We start from the raw sequence: 18,539 nt of genomic DNA, 5'->3' as shown, positions 1-18,539 counted from the left end.
ATAGCCAGGAACTGGTGGGCATGGTGGTACCCCTCATACCCCCCACGCCAGTATGGTTAGATGATATATGATACCTTGACATTAAGTCATCTCTCAAGAAGTTACAAGAAAACCTGGGGCATTAGGAGAGGGTTTCCTAAATGAGTGATGTTTAAGTTTTGATGACCTTGTAGAATGTGAGCTCAAGAAATTAGGTTGAGTTATGGAAATTTATTCAATAAGTTTTTTTTTTTTTCTTTCCTACATGTTTGTGGCCTGAAATTGTAGTAATTGAATATTCATGGGATTAGAACAAAGGATATGGATTAAACATTAATCTGCAAAGTCAAATATATTATGCATGTTGAGTAGCTAATAGAAAAAGACTGGCGTATTTATGGATTAAATTGCTGATAAGAGCCTGCACAAGAATAAATCTATTCTTTTGTGAATAATTATTTTTCTTATTTTATGTTATGTTTAGGGAGTGGGGGAGGGAAGGACTGGAAGCTATGGATTAGTAAGTGTAAATTATTTTATATAGGATGGTTCTACTAATATAGCACAGGGAACTATAGTCAATATCCTGTGATAAACCATAATGAAAAATAATTAAAAAAATAATGCTGATATGTGTATAGCTAAGTAATTTTGCTGTATAGCAGAGATTGGCATAACACTATGAATCGACTATGCTTCAATAAACAAATCATAAAAAGAAAGTTTAACAAAATGTATTTTAAAAATGATATTCTAATTCCTTCAGAAAAAGAAAATGCATTAATACCCATGTATGCACTATAGGTTATGCTGAAACATTCTTAGCCTCATTTACTTCACCTGTACCTTTTTATACTTTTGCATTTCAGGTATTATGTATTCAACTGTCATGAATGCTAAACTCAAATGTTTCCTTACTATTCCCTGGCAGTCATGCTGTATTTCTCTAAACCTTTTCTTTCCTGGATGCCTTTTCCATAGCTTTTCCCCTTGACCAAACCTTCTGATCTATTCCCAATTTCACAGAGATAGAAGAGGAAATCAGGTGAGCTCTTCCAGTTTCTTACCACACACCAGTGTTTCATCTGTGACCATGTACTCTGCTTCTTTGCCATATTCAAGTCAATATTTGTATGTTTACACTGAATCTTTTCCTCCATGTTTATTCAAAGACCACATTCAAGCGATTCTTCCCTCTCCTTCTACTTTTCTCTCTCGTTACTACAACCAGCCTAAAACAGACAAACAAACAGAAACTATAATGACTTCTAATTAAAAAGAAAAAAACAACATTCTTTGATGCTCTTCCCTTATTTCCCTCTGGCTATAGTCTCCTTTCTTCATTCCCTTCTAAAGCAAATTTGACAAAGCGGCAGTGTGTATTTGCAGTTAGTAATTACTCACATTCTCTCATGGAGTTTATGGACTTTCTGCTCACCCACCCAGTCCACAGATAATGTTCTTGAAGTCACCAATGTGGAGCATTTGCTGAAGTTTATAGTCAGTTCTTAATCCTCTCATCCTTTGGCTTCTCTGCAGCATTGAATACAGATAAGATCTTCCTTGTCCTTGAAGGGCTATTTTCACTTGTCTTCCATGTTCCCTCCTACCCTACTCTTTGTTAATCAAACTGCCAGACTAACAAAAATAAAATTTGCATGTAGTGCATTACAAAATTGCATTATAGTTAATTTACAGAACCATGTTAGTTTTGGGTATGAGGAAGTACATCTTAAATCTTTGGAATAATTGAAGAAATATCATTTTTAGTGGACTTGGATTGAAAATATTAGCAATAAAATAACTCATTTAAAGGACAATTTAGATATTAAATTTTAGCTTCTATTTGATAAACTTTAAAAAGGAGACATATTTAATATTCCATTTATTTTCTGGTGACTTTTAAAGATACTGGGTTTTAAAAATTTGTGAAATATTCTTTTTGAAAGAATTGCATAAATCCATCCAGTTATTTTAAGTGAAGTTTGAAAAAGAGCATATGTAAAGATACAACAGATATGCTGCTGGTAATATAACTAAGAATTTAGCATGCAGAAAAAATTATCAATAAATATGCTATACATTTATATCATTTGTGGAAAAGAAAGAAGTTGCTAAAAATAATTAAAATGTAGTCAAACTTTGGGAGGGACTGCTTTTCTTCAAGAATAAGTACACCATCTTAAGAACTATTAAAATTGCTTATTGCAATTTAAAAATTTTATTAAAAATTTAAATTAATATTAAATAAATATAAATTAATATTAAATACATTTAAATTAATATTAAAATTTTAACCTTATTGCAGGGTGAAACCCTGCATTTTAAAAAAGATTTCTATTTGTTATGATACTCCTTTACAAAATCAGTATTTATCTGGGCCTTAGGTTTTGTTATTTTTTTGGTAACATCTACCCAATAGATTATCCAATAGAAACTGCAATAGATTATCTGGCTTTCCCTTCTACTATTATAAAAGAAGAACACTGGAAAAATAAAATATAATTACAACGTGAATGAAATGTATTATTAATAGTAGCTTTAACTAACACCAAACATTATCTCAACTTATTTTAAATAATAAGGAATTTATTATTATATAATAAAATGTCTGAAGTCTTATTTCAAGGAAGACATAAATTTGTTAAAACTCAAAGCTAGTCTTTCTGTGATGGCATCAAAAACTCAGGTTCTTATCACTCAAATCTTACAATATTAATTCCCTCATGATTATAGTATGATAATGTGCTGTGCTGTGCAACCCCATGGACTGTAGTCCGCCAGGCACCTCTATCTGTGGGGATTCTCCAGGCCAAGAATGCTGGAGTGGGTTGCCATGCCCTCTCCAGGGGATCTTCCCAACCCAGGGATGGCAACCAGGTCTCCTGCATTGTAGGTGGATTCTTTACTGTCTGAGGATCCAGAGAAGCCCAGTAAGAGCATGCTACTGCTAAGTCACTTCAGTCGTGTCCGACTCTGTGCAACCCCATAGATGGCAGCCCACCAGGCTCCCCCGTCCCTGGGATTCTCCAGGCAAGAACACCGGAGTGGGTTGCCATTTCCTTCTCCAATGCACAAAAGTTAAAAGTCAAAGTGAAGTCGCTCAGTCATGTCCGACTCTTAGTGACCTCATGGACTGCAGCCTACCAGGCTCCTCCGTCCATGGGATCTTCCAGGCAAGAGTATTGGAGTGGGGTGCCATTGTCTTTTCCACAGTAAGACCGTAGCAGGTCCAAACAGCCCATCTTTATACTCTTAATGCAGAGTGGAAAAAGGATTAGCTTTTACCTTGTAGCCATATTTACTTTTAACACAGAATTTCACAGGAATTTTTCCAGTGGAGTATTTTTCAAGTCTCACTCAAGTCAAGGGGAGTGAGATGATCCTCTTTAACCTAAGGCAGTCATTTATTTCCACAAATAAAATGTGAGAAAGTTGAAGACTGCCGGGGTTCAGCCCCTTTGGATCCAGGGAATTAGAAGCGGGGATGGCGTCGGTGAACTGGATACAATAGCTTTAATTAAATATTGATTAGAGATATAAAGAGTAATAGAATAAGGATAGCTCAGTAGGAAAATTCAGTGGAGAAAAGAGGCTGAATAACTTGGTTTACGTGGAAAGCCAATAAAATTCCAAGGCAATGAATTTACATCACCTACGTAGGCCGCAGGTGTCCTCTTGTTCTCCCGAAGGAGGGGAGACACTAAGGTCAGATCTTAGAAGCCCAGGCATAATTAGTAGGCTTGACGAGCCTCCACGCTCCAGATGGAAATTCAGCCAGAAGGTGAGAGAAAGAACGACATGGGGAGACCAAGCTTCGGTGAACAAGGCCCACACTTTATTTTCCAAAGTACTTTTTATACCTTAAGTTATGCATAGAGGATAATAGGGGAAGGGATAGAGTCATGCAGTAAGCCAGGCTTTCTTCCTGCAAACTTATCATATGCAAAAGTTTAGGTGATTTACATCATCTTCTGGCCAGGAGGCCTGTTAACATTTTATGACCCTTTCTTCAGAAAAGTTATTTTTCTCTAAAGGTGATTATTCTAAAGTCAGGCACCACCCTCCGAAAGCATTAGATAAAATTGCATTTCTATAGGGCAAAATTATGGTGGGCTATAACAAGAAAAGAATTAACTCAAGGGTCCAAGGTTACAAACATTAAAGCTACTACTTACATTGCTATACACCAATTATATTAATACACTGCCAGGGACACAGTAGGTAAGGGATATGGAAACTTAGCAGCAAACATTGGCCCAACAAGTGAAAAACCCTTCACCAATACAATTTATAATCAATCTTTTAACTGCTCAAAGGAATCTGTATTTAGACAGTTTAGAACATCTCATGCCTCTCATGGCTGGGAGGGTGTGAACAATCACATGTGGCCGGAAGAACCTGTTCAGGCAGGCTAGAGGACTTCCAAAGGAGTTTGTAGGTTGAAACACTCTTGTCACGCCCAGGAACTTTATCAACTGGAGCTGTAAGTTAGCTCTTTTTCAGAGAGAGGTGGTGGGGGACACCCCCCCCTAAAGTCAGAGGTGTAGGTGAGAGCACAAAGTAGTAAAGTAGGCAGACTCTGGTTTTGGGGGTAGGTGCTCGAGAATTTCCAGGGGGACTCCTGAGGCTCGATCCCGCCTTTGCGTATGCCGAGCCTCCTTCCTCATGACCTTTGCCACGGGTGGAGTTCCTCACGCTGGCTTCCAGCAGAAGACCAGAATTAAAATCGGGATCCAACAGACACAGAGAAGGAGAAGGAGAAGGAGAAGAAAACTATTGAATAGAGAGCCCACAGTATGTGCTACTGGTAGGAGTCAACCCATGTGACAAAGAAACTGGCAATAATAGTAATAATAAATGCTCACATATATTACTCTAAAATCAAAGCATTAAAAATTGGAATGTATTTCATTTTAATGTGACATCAGGTAATTGTACTTTTAAAATATCAATAATTGTGTTATACTTTACAAAAGATTCCTATATCCACATAGGTCATCACAAACTGACAAGAATTGTCAGGGGAAGACACAAATCATCAGGAATCTTTCCTGAATCTTTTCTTTGATTCAACTAACATTTTTGAGAGCCTAGATTCTGCTAGTATGAGGTTGACCATAATGTGTGTTCGAGTTTTTCCATACAGTCTTATGGAAAAACCTGAATGAACTTCTTCGCCAACCGCCTGCACTGCAGGAGATCCAGATTTGATCCCTAGGTTGGGCATATCTCCTGGAGAAGGGAATGGCTATCCACTCCAGTATTCTTGCCTGCAAAATTCCAGGGAGAGAGGAGCCTGCTGGGCTATAGTCCATGCGGTTGTAAAGAGTCGGGCATGACTGTGTAACTAACACTTTCACTTTCAGTATAAAAAATGGTTTAAGTAGTTCCTGCCCTCAAGGAACTAATGAGTATGAAGGATAGATGGTGTGACAGCTACAAAAATGATTGCAATGCATGTGTAAATATCTGAAGAAAATGGAGGCACCCAAGTATGCATCTCTCAGTATTTCCTCCCCAAATAATGCTACACAGAATAGCATTACAAAAGGTAAAATTACACAAAACTTTACTATCAAACATAGCTTGGAGTCAGACAATGCCCAAACATCAATGTAACTATAAATAAAAGAAAACCAAATTCTAGTGAGTGATCTTTTGCCAGACTGGTGGTGGCAGAAGCCAAGCAAAGGTTGACTGAGATTAACTGTGATGGAGGAAGAAGAGAGGAACTAGAGACAGGCCTAAACTTCATCTGAAACCATCACCGGAAAGAACCAGATCATCCTCAGCAGGAAAATATTTAGAAGTGTCCTGGTGAATCAAAGATAAGTTTTAGAGAAAGACTTAAAAATATACATGATAGGAAGTAATAGCCTTTGGGATACATAGGTTTTGGTGAAGAGAAAAGGCAAATGGAAAGAAGGAGGGACCCTTTGGAAATTGGGGTTGAAGAGAAGAAGAAGCAAAAGGGAAAATTTAGGATCTTGCAAGACAAAAGAGAATCAATTAATTGGAATATGTATATTATTCTCTACCAGCCAAAAAACAAAAAACAGTACAAAATACCTGCACTGATACATAAGAATGTTTTAAAAATAGTATCAGAATTATGAGGTACATTAAAAAATCCCTATCACTCAAAACTATTGATAGTAAAAAAGAAAAATATCAATTGAGTCCAAACAAAACTAGAATAATATGTATGTAAAGCAAAAGAAAGCATAAAACAGAAATGGTATAGATAGATAAAAGCTAAAATTAATGAGATAGAGAATAGAAAAGCAATAGGTCTATTTATTAAATCAAAATCTTGTTTTTTGAGACAAATAACAGATATTTACTTATATAAACAAAAATAAATACAAGAAGGGCAAACCAAAATTAATGAGCTTAGTTGGTTATGAAAAGTAAATCAAGACATGTAGGAAGAATAGGAAGAAGGAACTAAATATAGTGTAGAAGGAATAATGAAGGGATGACACTCGGCATATTTCTTTGCTTAGTTTGGTTTTTAGTATGTTGGTGATATTTAACATATGTAAAATATAAATAATTAAAATTAACCAGGACATGGGGAGAATCCAGAGTAGAATAAAAATAGTAATAAACATAATTGTGTTACAGAAAATTAACATAAATGTACTGAGGGATTAGGGAAGAAATTAACCAATTAATTTTGGAAAAGAGCATTTGACTTGATATTGCAAAGCCACAGACGAAAATGAGTGCATACAAGTTTAGTAATTTTTTTTTTTTTGCAAAGTTATGGGTTAGTAATTTTGAAGCTACTTTGTAAACATTGTGGATAATGAAAACTAAAGGTTTCTCACTTTCAGAGAAAAGTGTTACAAATATGGAAAGAAGTAGTACTAAACCGAACTATCTTGTGTTGGATTGGAATTAGATATATACAGACAAAGGTATATACATATATACATATTGTTTCTTAGATTTGCTCACTGAGAAGCAATAAAACCCTAGGAGCAAAGAGCTCAGCTGGTTTCCACAGCTTGATTTCTGAATACCATTCTCTAACCAAAGACATGAGACTAACTTGCAGAAGTGATCCATGTCTGGGCCAAGGAAAGTTTGAACTAAGCCTGCATGTTGAAAGGATACAGGAACCAACTTGAAGGAGCTCCCAGGGACCAAATATGGTATAATCAGAGCCACAAAATAAATAATTGTAATTTTGAATGTTATTCATAAAAGCAAACAAAACTCTGTATGTTCTTTAAGTTATAGGTATTGACCAAATAAATTAAATAGGGATACTCTCAGAGTAAAATCCCAAGTAATAAATGGAGAAGGAAAGATGGAAATTAAAATCACTATATGGCAAGCCACTTTGGCCACCTGATGCAAAGCGCTGACTCATTAGAAAAGACCCTGATTCTGGGAAAGATCAAAGGCAGGAGGAGAAGGGGGCTACAGAGGATAAATGCTTGGGTGGCATCACTGACTCAATGGACATGAGTTTGAGCAAGCTCCGGGAGATGGTGAAGGACAGGGAAGCCTGGCGTAATACAGTCCATGGGGTCACAAAGAGTCAGACATGACGAGCGACTGAACGACAACAAATATGGTAAAAACCACAGTAGTGGTTGCTGCACCGATGAATGTGCTACGGTTGGAGAAAAATATGGGGTGTAGTATTAGTGAATGATCTCAAATTGGATGTCTAAAAGATTATGAATTATGCAGGAAAATTTTAATTTACCTGGTAGACATCATCTCAGTCAACTAGCAAGAGACTCACTGCCATCACCTGTCTCCTGATTTGATGCAATGAGAAGAGGATAGCATCCCTTATGTGGAATTCTTATCAAAATGTAAAACCTGAATTTAATCATGGGGAAACATACTTGCAGTGAGGGCTAGGCCATAAAATAACTGGCCATTTTTTTCAAAAGTGTCAAGGCCTTGAAACCGAAGCAAGAAAAGAAATACTGTAACTGATTATCGAAAACTAAGGGGACTTGACATCTAGATGCAATGTGAGATCCTCAGTCAGATCTTGGGTCATAAATTTTCTTTAATGGGAGAAGTGATTTCTATACAATGTTTAATATTGTAGATCTATCACTGTTATTTTGCTGATACTTTCCTATGATATATAATATATTAGCTTTTAAATAAGTTTAGTGAAGAATAAATGGGAATACTTTGTACTACTTATACAATCCTATAAATCTGAAATTGTTTCAGAAAAGAAATCTAAAAAAGAATCTGAAAGTTAAAAGAATCATACATGGCAGTACTCTTGCCTGGAAAATCCCATGGATGGAGGAGCCTGGGAGGCTGCAGTCCATGGGGTTGCGAAGAGTCGAACACGACTGAGTGACTTCACTTTCACTTTTCACTTTCATGCATTGGAGAAGGAAATGGCAACCCACTCCAGTGTTCTTGCCTGGATAATCCCAGGGACGGGGGAGCCTGGTGGGCTGCCATCAAGGTGTTGCACAGAGTCGGACATGACTGAAGCGACTTAGCAGCTGCAACAGCAGCAGTATGTGTAATGATAACAGAATATATAAAGTCAAAACTAAGGCATATGCATATGAGAATAATTTGGTCAAGAGGTTGTCAGAGAGAGTCATTAAGGAGGATAAAAGTTAATTGCTTTTGTAAAATAATTTAAAAATTCTCTAGATGAGCAAAGATCTTAATAAGCTAATTTGAATATTCTGGTAGGGAGATATAGAAAATGGGCTCCCCGAGTGGCTCAGTGGTGAAGAATCCTCCTGCAATGCAGGAGACCCAGGTTTGATCCCATGGTCAGGAAGATCTCCTGGAGAATGGAATAGCAACCCACTCCAGTATGCTTGCCTGGAGAATTCCATGGACAGAGGAGTCTGGTGGGCTACAGTTCATTAACATTGTACAAGAGTTGGACACGACTGAGTGACTAACATATAGAAAATAGCCCTTCTCCATCTTATCTGACTTTATCTCATATCATGCATCATTGACATAAATTCCAAGAAATGCACTTTATTAAATGTTAATGCAAGCAGTGAGTAGCCAAGAGGGTATTTTTAGTGAGGAATGCATGTGTAAAGATTAACCTTCATAGACATTGAGTTCAATCATTTGCTCCAAAACATAAAAAACACAAGCATAGTAGGGTGACCTTATAACCAAACTTTCAGCCCATTTCTGGGCCTCAGGCACATCTGGGTTTATTTGGTGAACTGAGAAGACAATGCCAAAGCCTTTGACTGTGTGGACCACAATAAACTGTGGAAAATTCTGAAAGAGATGGGAATACCAGACCACCTGACCTGCCTCTTGGAAAACCTATATGCAGGTCAGGAAGCAATAGTTAGAACTGGACATGAAACAATAGACTGGTTCCAAATAGGAAAAGGAGTACATTAAGGCTGGATATTGTTACCCTGCTTATTTAACTTTTGTGCAGAGTGTGCCATGAGAAATGCTGGGCTGGAGGAAGCACAAGCTGGAATCAAGATTGCCAGGAGAAATATCAATAACCTCAGATATGCAGATGACACCACCCTTATGGCAGAAAGTGAAGAAGAACTAAAGAGCCTCTTGATGAAAGTGAAAGTGGAGAGTGAAAAAGTTGGCTTAAAGCTCAACATTCAGAAAATTAAGATCATGGCATCCGGTCCCATCATTTCATGGGAAATAGATGGGGAAACAGTGGAAACAGTGGCTGACTTTATTTTTTGGGGCTCCAAAATCACTGCAGATGTTGATTGCAGCCATGAAATTAAAAGATGCTTACTCCTTGGAAGGAAAGTTATGACCAACCTAGATAGCATATTGAAAAGCAGAGACATTACTTTGTCAACAAAGGTTCGCTAGTCAAGGCTATGTATGGATGTGAGAATTGGACTGTAAAGAAAGCTGAGCACCGAAGAATTGATGCTTTTGAACTGATGTGTGGGAGAAGACTCTTGAGAGTCCTTTGGACTGCAAGGAGATCCAACCTGTCCATCCTAAAGGAGATCAGTCCTGGATATTCATTGGAAGGACTGATGTTGAAGCTGAAACTCCAATACTTTGGCCACCTCATGTGAAGAGCTGACTCATTTGAAAAGACCGTGATGTTGGGAAAGATTGAAGGCAGGAAGGGGATGACAGAGGATGACATGGTTAGATGGCATCACCAAGTCAATGGACATGAGTTTGGGTGAACTCCAGGAGTTGGTGATGGACAGGGAGGCCTGGCATGCTGTGGTTCATGGGGTCGCACAGAGTTGGACACGACTGAGCAACTGAACTGAAATGAACTGAGAAGACAGGCTCCAAAGAAAATTATTTCTACCAGGTGGAGGAGCCTCTTAAAGAAGATTTCATGCTTTGGCCACATCTGGCAACTGACAAAGTGGCAGGCAGTTAGTTTTGAAGAATCACTCAGCAAAACAACAGTAACAGTGACTATGATGATGATGATGACAACAAACTAAGTGTATGAGAATAATGTGTCAGGTACCATGGATTTAAGCTGGAAAGAGAGACTTAACATGCTGAATGGGAAGAATGGCAAGGACTAGACACTAGGCTGGGGTCTAGATTTATATCCCTAGTAAGAAAGGAAGTCAAAGTAAAATCTAAAAGATGCATTTCAGTACACGGAGTAAAGAAGGGTTAGGCTGACTGTGATCTCCCACTACTCTCATAGAAACTTTCAGCTTTGGTCCCAAGTCCCTCAGCACTTGTGGTTGATGCTGGCAGCAGCCAGAGCTTTTCCTTTGGTTTCTCTGGTGAAACACTGGCAACAATTGCCAGCAAATTGGCTAGAAGGAATTAGATCATGAGCACATTTGTTAAATACCCCAGAACAATCCTCAAAGTTAAAAAAGACAGTAGTTAATATTGAGACATTTTAAGTCTAGCCATTTTGTGAAACCGTTTTGATGGTTTCTGTTTTCTGGGGAAACCAGAAAGGAAGAGCTCCTTCTCCATTCCTTCTAAAGATCTACAGGGATTGGATGTGGATGTTCTCTGGTCTCAAGACTGACTTGGTCTACCAAGTTGAGTTTCAATAAGCAGCAACTGATGTTACCCTTTTAGGTAAAATCTGAGCAAAATCAGTACAATCACTTGGATGTATTATGATTGCAAATGAATGTACAATATAATCTCCAATGCTAAAACTTATTTTTCAATGTCCTCTGCCATATGTTGCCATCACATTGCTGTTTTTCAGGCAGTGTAGTTAATGATCACTGGACCTCTAGCTGCATTCGTGGGCATGTGTGTTGTTTGTGGAAAGGGTATTGGGAACATAGAGTAGAAAGGTGTGAGGTGACTGCATTTGAGTGGTTGACTTATCTTTTAAATTTGTTTAGTTGTATTTTTTAGTGTCCTACCTTTTGAGGTTTCTATGTCAATAAGTGGTAGATTTCTTCTATATTTTCACCATCAAAAACTGTATGTATGTTACCCTAATGTCACAATCATGGTCAAAACATTTCTTTTTTGGGCCCTTTGAATAGTTGCCTTTTAAAACATCCTCATTCTTCTAAATACATTCCAGACTAGCCTGGGTTTTCTTTTGTGTTTTTGCTAGTGGTTCTGTGTATAAATCTTTAGGATATGCATATATTTTCAATCACATGTCCTGTCTTCACTTACCTTACCCTGCACAGACAAAAAAACATTTTTTTTTTTGTCATTGTTGCTTAGCTATAGTACTATATATACTCTCAGATCTAGAGTTTTAATGAATTTTCCTGATAATCAGATTTCATGAGATTGCAATCCAAACAAAACGCCCTATTTATTTTGTCACTGAATAGGAAATGATCCCAGCTAAAGAGTACTCAGCCTCCTTGATGGTTTGGTAATAGATTTTTTTTTTTAATTTGATAAATATTTCTGTTTTTTTAAAAAAATTAATTAATTTATTTTAATTGAAGGCTAATTACCTTACAATATTGAGGTGTTTTTTTGCCATACATTGATATGAATCAGCCATGGGTAATAGATTTTAATACCATCTTTTTGGGCAATTAAACTCCTAGCTTGGAATTCTTCTTCCAAATGTCCAAGTTTTCCTTGCCTTCAAGAACAAGACAGCTGGTATTGGAGCACAACTCTGGGTGCAGTCAGTTGTCTGGGCACAGTCTTCTCACCACTAAGGATATTCCCATCCAGCTCGAGTTCACTGCTGCTGCATGAAGATCTGCCCAGGGTCTCAGGGAAGACATGTGTGAATAAAACTCCTGAGATGGTTGATGCCATCTATTACTCCTGGTACTAGTGAGGATTTAGGGCAAATACTGGAAAGAGGAACAGAACATTATGATATAATTTCACTCAAACATGGGTTGCATGAAAAGACCAATATGGGTAAGGACCGTCTTAAGTTAAAAAAAAAAAAAAAGATTACCATCCTCTACATACAACCCCAAAACATTGTCCTCTATCTTGATAGTCATCTAACACTTCTTAAATTCCACGTAAGACAATAATGGGAGAAGGCAATGGCAACCCACTCCAGTACTCTTGCCTGGAAAATCCCATGGGTGGAGCCTATGAAGCTCCATGGGGTTACTAAGAATCAGACATGACTGAGCGGCTTCACTTTCACTTTTCACTTTCATGCATTGGAGAAGGAAATGGCAACCCACTCCAGTGTTCCTGCCTGGAGAATCCCAGGGATGGGGAAGCCTGGTGGGCTGCCGTCTGTGGGGTTGCACAGAGTCAGGCACGACTGAAGTGACTTAGCAGCAAGACAATAATAGTAAAAGGAAAAATAATGACATGCTCATGAAAAACCTTCATAAATCAAAAATAGGCTATCAAATGGGTCATCTTGTTTGTCTTGAAAGCAAATATGTGAAATAAATAGAAATTTTATTATTCTTATTCATTTTTAAGTCTGGATACCAAAGTATTTAAGTGATTTGTTCATGGTCATATAAACACATATTAACAGGTTGAGGTCCAGGTCTTGCAACTACAAAACTCAGGACTGTTCCTAGCAGGCTCTTCTCATATTCCTCCTCACTGGTTCTTTCTCTCAACTTCTTTTATTCTGATATCATCCATATTTTCCCATAGTATTCAGTTACCTCAATGCTTGCTTTTTGTATAACTTCTTAATTCCTGTCTTTTTGAATTCCTCATTTATAACTTCTTTCACTAAACCTTCATAAAATTACAAGATCATAGGTCATTAACCTTAGAAGGCATAAACCTTTTGTCCAAACTTCAAAGAAAGTTTTTTTTTTTTTTTTTTTCCAAAAAATCCTAGATGTATGTTTTTCTACTTGTTCTTGAGTATCCCATTCAAATTTTGATCCTAGTTTTGCCACCTGAAGCTAATGAAGGTTTGTTCTTTTAATACTCAAAGACAGATTTCATTTCCTGAAGTCTTTTTAGGTAGGCTTTATTAATCTTAATTTTATTAACTATTCTTCTTGGGTTTCAAATCAGAGATCTTTTAGATTCAAAGGATAAAAAGCATGATCCAAATTTAACTTTTAAAAAAGAATTTATTTTCTTTAACAACTAAAATATCTAGAATCAGACTACAAAATTGAGCTGGTATAGAGGTTCAAAAACACTCCCATGTTGATTGTAGAAGAACATGAATTCCGGATCAAGGGGAATGTTCTGTATTATGACTATGGTGGTAGATACTCAACTCTATGCAATTGTCAAAGGACATAGAGCTATATAAAATACACCATAAAGAGTGTATTTTATTGATGTAAATCTAAAAATTCAGTTAGGATGTGGGAATAACCCAAATTGGAATGGAATGTTTATTCCTACTGTATTATGGGAGAAACACAAACTATCTCCATATCATCCTGTCTAACAGGAAGAGAATAACACAGAACCATAATCAGATTTTTTTTTTCATATGTAGCAGATGAATTTTCTGGCATTGCATATGAAAGAACCAAGGAGAAACATAAATGCCTCCTTTGAATATTCAGTTTAGTTCAGTTCAGTTCAGTTGCTCAGTCGTGTCCGACTCTTTGTGACCCCATGAATTGCAGCACGCCAGGCCTCCTTGTCCATCACCATCTCCCGCAGTTCACTCAAACTCACGTCCATCGAGTTGGTGATGCCATCCAGCCATCTCATCCTCTGTCATCCCCTTTTTCTCCTGCCCCCAATCCCTCCCAGCATCAGAGTCTTTTCCAATGAGTCAACTCTTCACATGAGGTGGCCAAAATACTGGAGTTTCAGCTTTAGCATCATTCCTTCCAGTGAACACCTAGGACTGATCTCCTTCAGAATGGACTGGTTGGATCTCCTTGCAGTCCAAGGGACTCTCAAGGGTCTTCTCTAACACCACAGTTCAAAAGCATCAATTCTTTGGTGCTCAGCTTTCTTCACAGTCCAACTCTCGAATCCAAACATGACTACTAGAAAAACCATAGCCTTGACTAGACGAACCTTTGTTGGCAAAGTAATGTGTCTGCTTTTGAATATGCTATCTAGGTTGGTCATAACTTTCCTTCCAAGGAGTAAGGGTCTTTTAATTTCATGGCTGCAATCACCATCTGCACTCATTTGGGAGCCCCCAAAAATAAAGTCTGACACTGTTTCCACTGTTTCCCCATCTATTTCCCATGTAGTGATGGGACCAGATGCCATGATCTTCATTTTCTGAATGTTGAGCTTTAAGCCAACTTTTTCACTCTCCTCTTTCATTTTCATCAAGAGGCTTTTGAGTTCCTCTTCACTTTCTGCCATAAGGGTGGTGTCATCTGCATATCTGAGGTTATTGAGATTTCTCCCGGCAATCTTGATTCCAGCTTGTGCTTCTTCCAGCCCATATTAGTATGGCCAAATAGTCAAAGAACAAGATATTCAATGTAGAAAAAATAATATAAACTTCTTGCTTTGAGTTTACTAGGTTCAATATATGAAATTATATTAATATGTGATATGGTAATCACATTTATCTCAATATCGTTAATCAGAAGAAGAAATAATCATTAAATCCTGAATCCTATTCCTGATCAGGACTCAATTACTTGTGTTGAAATCTCAAACCATGTAAATTCCAATATAATATTTTATGTCACTTGGAAAGTTTTTACAACTCTTAACCTTAATTTTTTTTTTTTAATGTAAACTAAGTGATTTCTCCAGGTTCTTACATATTGTTTATTTGATTATAAAAAAATTGACTCATTTTATTCAGTTTCCCTCTCAGTATTTATAACTGCTTTTCTTCCTGTCAAGGATAATAAAATGTGAGACAGAGTAGTATTTACTGGCAAGAATAGTACAGAATTCTATTCATGAAAACTATAAGCAATCTTTGTGAAAAATACTACTACACTGCACTCAGGTCAAAATGAAAGCTTTTAGTTCGTTATATTAACTCATTTTTTAAAAAGTCATTTTATATCGAGGTCTTTGCAGCAGATGCTGTTATCAGAAATTCGATTCACTTAAATACTTGGGAGTATTTTTTTAAAAACCCAGCATTTACTAGCTAAAATACTTACCAGTTCTTAAAAAGATGTAGGAACCAAAGTTGTATTTATTTTTAATGCATCTGGTAAACCAGGCAAATCTTTAAGACACTATGTTTGTCACTGCACTTCAAGCATTGTCAGTTCATTGGATTTCATGATGTCTAGGATGCTTTATAGTCGTTGAAGATGCAATTTCTTCTCTTTTCATTAAGTCAAAGATACTCTTCTTTTACATAAATATTAATATAAGAGTTGGGCAAGCATCCAAAAAACCTGTTTGACTTGATTTGTTTTTCTCATCTTCATTCATTTTTTGCTTCATTTATATTCTCCTTTCTCATCCCTTTGAATATAAAATGAGTTGCTTCTTAAAGTTTCTGGTATAGTTTAGCATTTATTTTTTAAGTAACTTTTTCCATATGTTTGTTTTTACCTCCATGAAGTCTCTGTGTTTCAATGTTCTTCACCCTCTACTCCTAAAGTAAAGGAAAACAAAACAAAAGAAAAACTTTAGCTTTCCTTGTTGTGTTTGGCTATGATCTGTAAAATCAGTCAATCCTAGCTCTCTACCCTAAGTTTATAATTTTAATTAGCCTCTGTATAAAATTTCCCCCCTGACTCCATTGCCCAGTTAAAAGAAGTTTCAATTTCCTCCACTCCCAAGAAGTGAGATGTGCAGGAAAACAGTGATTAAAGGATTAAAAAGAAACCCTTAGAAATCCTATTCCTTCTCTGAAGAAAATTAGGTCAAGTTTTGCCATGTTTTCTGCTTGGCTTCAGAGTTCATGGCTGGCCAACAATATTTGATGATTTAAAATGGCTTTTGGCTTTCCCCTTTAAAAACAAGATTAGTTATGTGTGTCATGTGAACTCCTGCATTTGTGGTAGCACACACTAGAATTACGGTTATTACTCTTTTTTCCATTACTGATGCTGTCTTTACTCAGAAGTTTATCAAGGATATTCCTTCTTGAGTTGGAAATTTTAATGCTTGGTCTCAGAGGTTGACCAATTACTGTTCATCTGGGCTCATTCAAATCTTCAAAGACAGAGTCAAAACAAATAATGGAGCATGGTAGAGACAAGTATGTTAATCCCCCTGAAAGAAAGACAAATTAGGCAGTATCTATGCAATCAAGGCAGAATGGAATGTAACTGAAAAATACAGTCATTCCAGTTTTCCAAAACCTTTCACCAATATCCAACTGGAAGTGGAATTTAGGAAAAAGATGTGATCAGGCTGTAAGATAATATATTGAGAATGAAACTCACCTATTCTATTTTTCATGTTTCTTCTGTCCTGAAAATAAATTCAAAGTTCATGTAGATTACATGATTTAGGTATGCATTTTATTTGAATGTAATTATTAATTAAAACTTTTCTCACTTGCTTTTTTGACATCACTCTTGTTCTCCATGCTCTCTAGAAGACGGTAGATTGTGGCTCAGAGAGATTTTACATCTAGTATCCTCAATGTCAGTGGACAATGAATGGTGTTCTGGAGCCTGCTCATTCTGGATCCTGAGAGCTGATTGTTAAATGCTTAGGGAATTTGTGTTAAACACAGCTCCTATTAAAAGATAAATATATAGTAAGCCATATTAAAAATTCACTGTTTCTTAATTATTGTACTGTACGTCCCTGAGGTTGTTTATATTTGTTGCATCTGCCATATGGGAATACTGCATTGCACTGTTCATCCATTCATAATTCTGTATTCCTGAGGTTGTTTATATCTGTTGCATCTGCCATGTGGAAATACTGCATTGCACTGTTCATCTATTCATAATTCTGTGTTCAGTGATGCCATGTGGGTGGTTTGCAATTGGCCATAATGGAAGTATATACACTGTGTGATTGGAAAATGCTGCTCATCAGAGCTTCCTCCCACACTTTTCACTCCAGAAAGTTAAAATTTTACCAGCTTATCACTGGATATATACAGTGTACTTAAAAAAAAAGAACCTAGAACTCATAAAACTTCCTAAAATTGCATTATTCAGGGATCCTCATTTATCTTGACCTTTGATTATTTATATTTATATGATTAGTATTATATTTTTATGATTATTCTAGCTTTCCTAGTAGGAAAATTTTGAAGTTAATAGATATTGAATAAGCTTGTGTTTCTGCAGCTTCTATCCCATTGTAAAAACTGCCTTCAAATTTACCTAGAAGATTGGAGAATCAACTTATACAAGTACTAAAACCAACAAAATAGTTCAAGAGATTTAATATATGATCGAGATGACATTTCAACTCACTAGGAAATGGTTATCAGATTATAATTTTAGAATGTACAATGTTTGTAGGTAGGGGTAGCATTTATTTTAGTCACTATAGAGGATAACTAGGGCTCAAATTTGTTATTCGCATACTTCAAGTCCTGGTAATGTTGCTCATATTTACTTTGGAGAAACACTTTCTATATCCCCAAAGTGCCATGTACAGCAAAGTATTAAAAAAATTGATATATTGTAACATAAGAATAACCAAGACAATCAATAAAGAAACTGCTAAAACATGATACTATTAAGAGTTATATATCCTCAAGCTATTCTATGTAGTGAAAATTGTAAACTGCAAGCTGATTTCCAAAATATGTATCACTTATGGTTAAGTGGAGGGAGGAAATGAGAGGAAGGGAAGGAGCAGGGAGAAGAGAGGAAAGGAAATTTTCTGCACACATTCACACATGTCTGTATAAAATGACCTAGATGTGTACATAGTAAGTTCATAATTATAGTAGACAGTTAGTTGACACTCACCTTTTCCTGTATTGTTAGTTTTAAATTTATTTTATATTTTTATGTATTATCTGAGTAATGAATATTAGTAAAATATTTAATCAGAAAACACTTCCTGGCAATATTATATTTCATCACATAAAGAGATAAAACATCCCTATATTTAAATATTTTGCTTTATGAATTCAACTAGTCCAGTCTATTGAGTTTTTAACCTATGTATTCACCTTTGAACCCACTACCTATTTCAAGATACAGATCATAAAATAACTAAATTATACTACAGGTGTATGCGATCCCACTCTATTTTTATTTTTTTAATGAAAAAGGGAAATGATAATGGAATTGAGGAAAGGTATAAATACCACATCTAGCTTAGTGACA

Source organism: Bubalus bubalis, chromosome 17, assembly GCF_019923935.1.
Source record: "Bubalus bubalis isolate 160015118507 breed Murrah chromosome 17, NDDB_SH_1, whole genome shotgun sequence".
Lineage (NCBI taxonomy): Eukaryota > Metazoa > Chordata > Mammalia > Artiodactyla > Bovidae > Bubalus > Bubalus bubalis.
The sequence above is the reverse complement of the archived record's forward strand: the minus strand, read 5'-3'. Positions refer to the sequence as shown.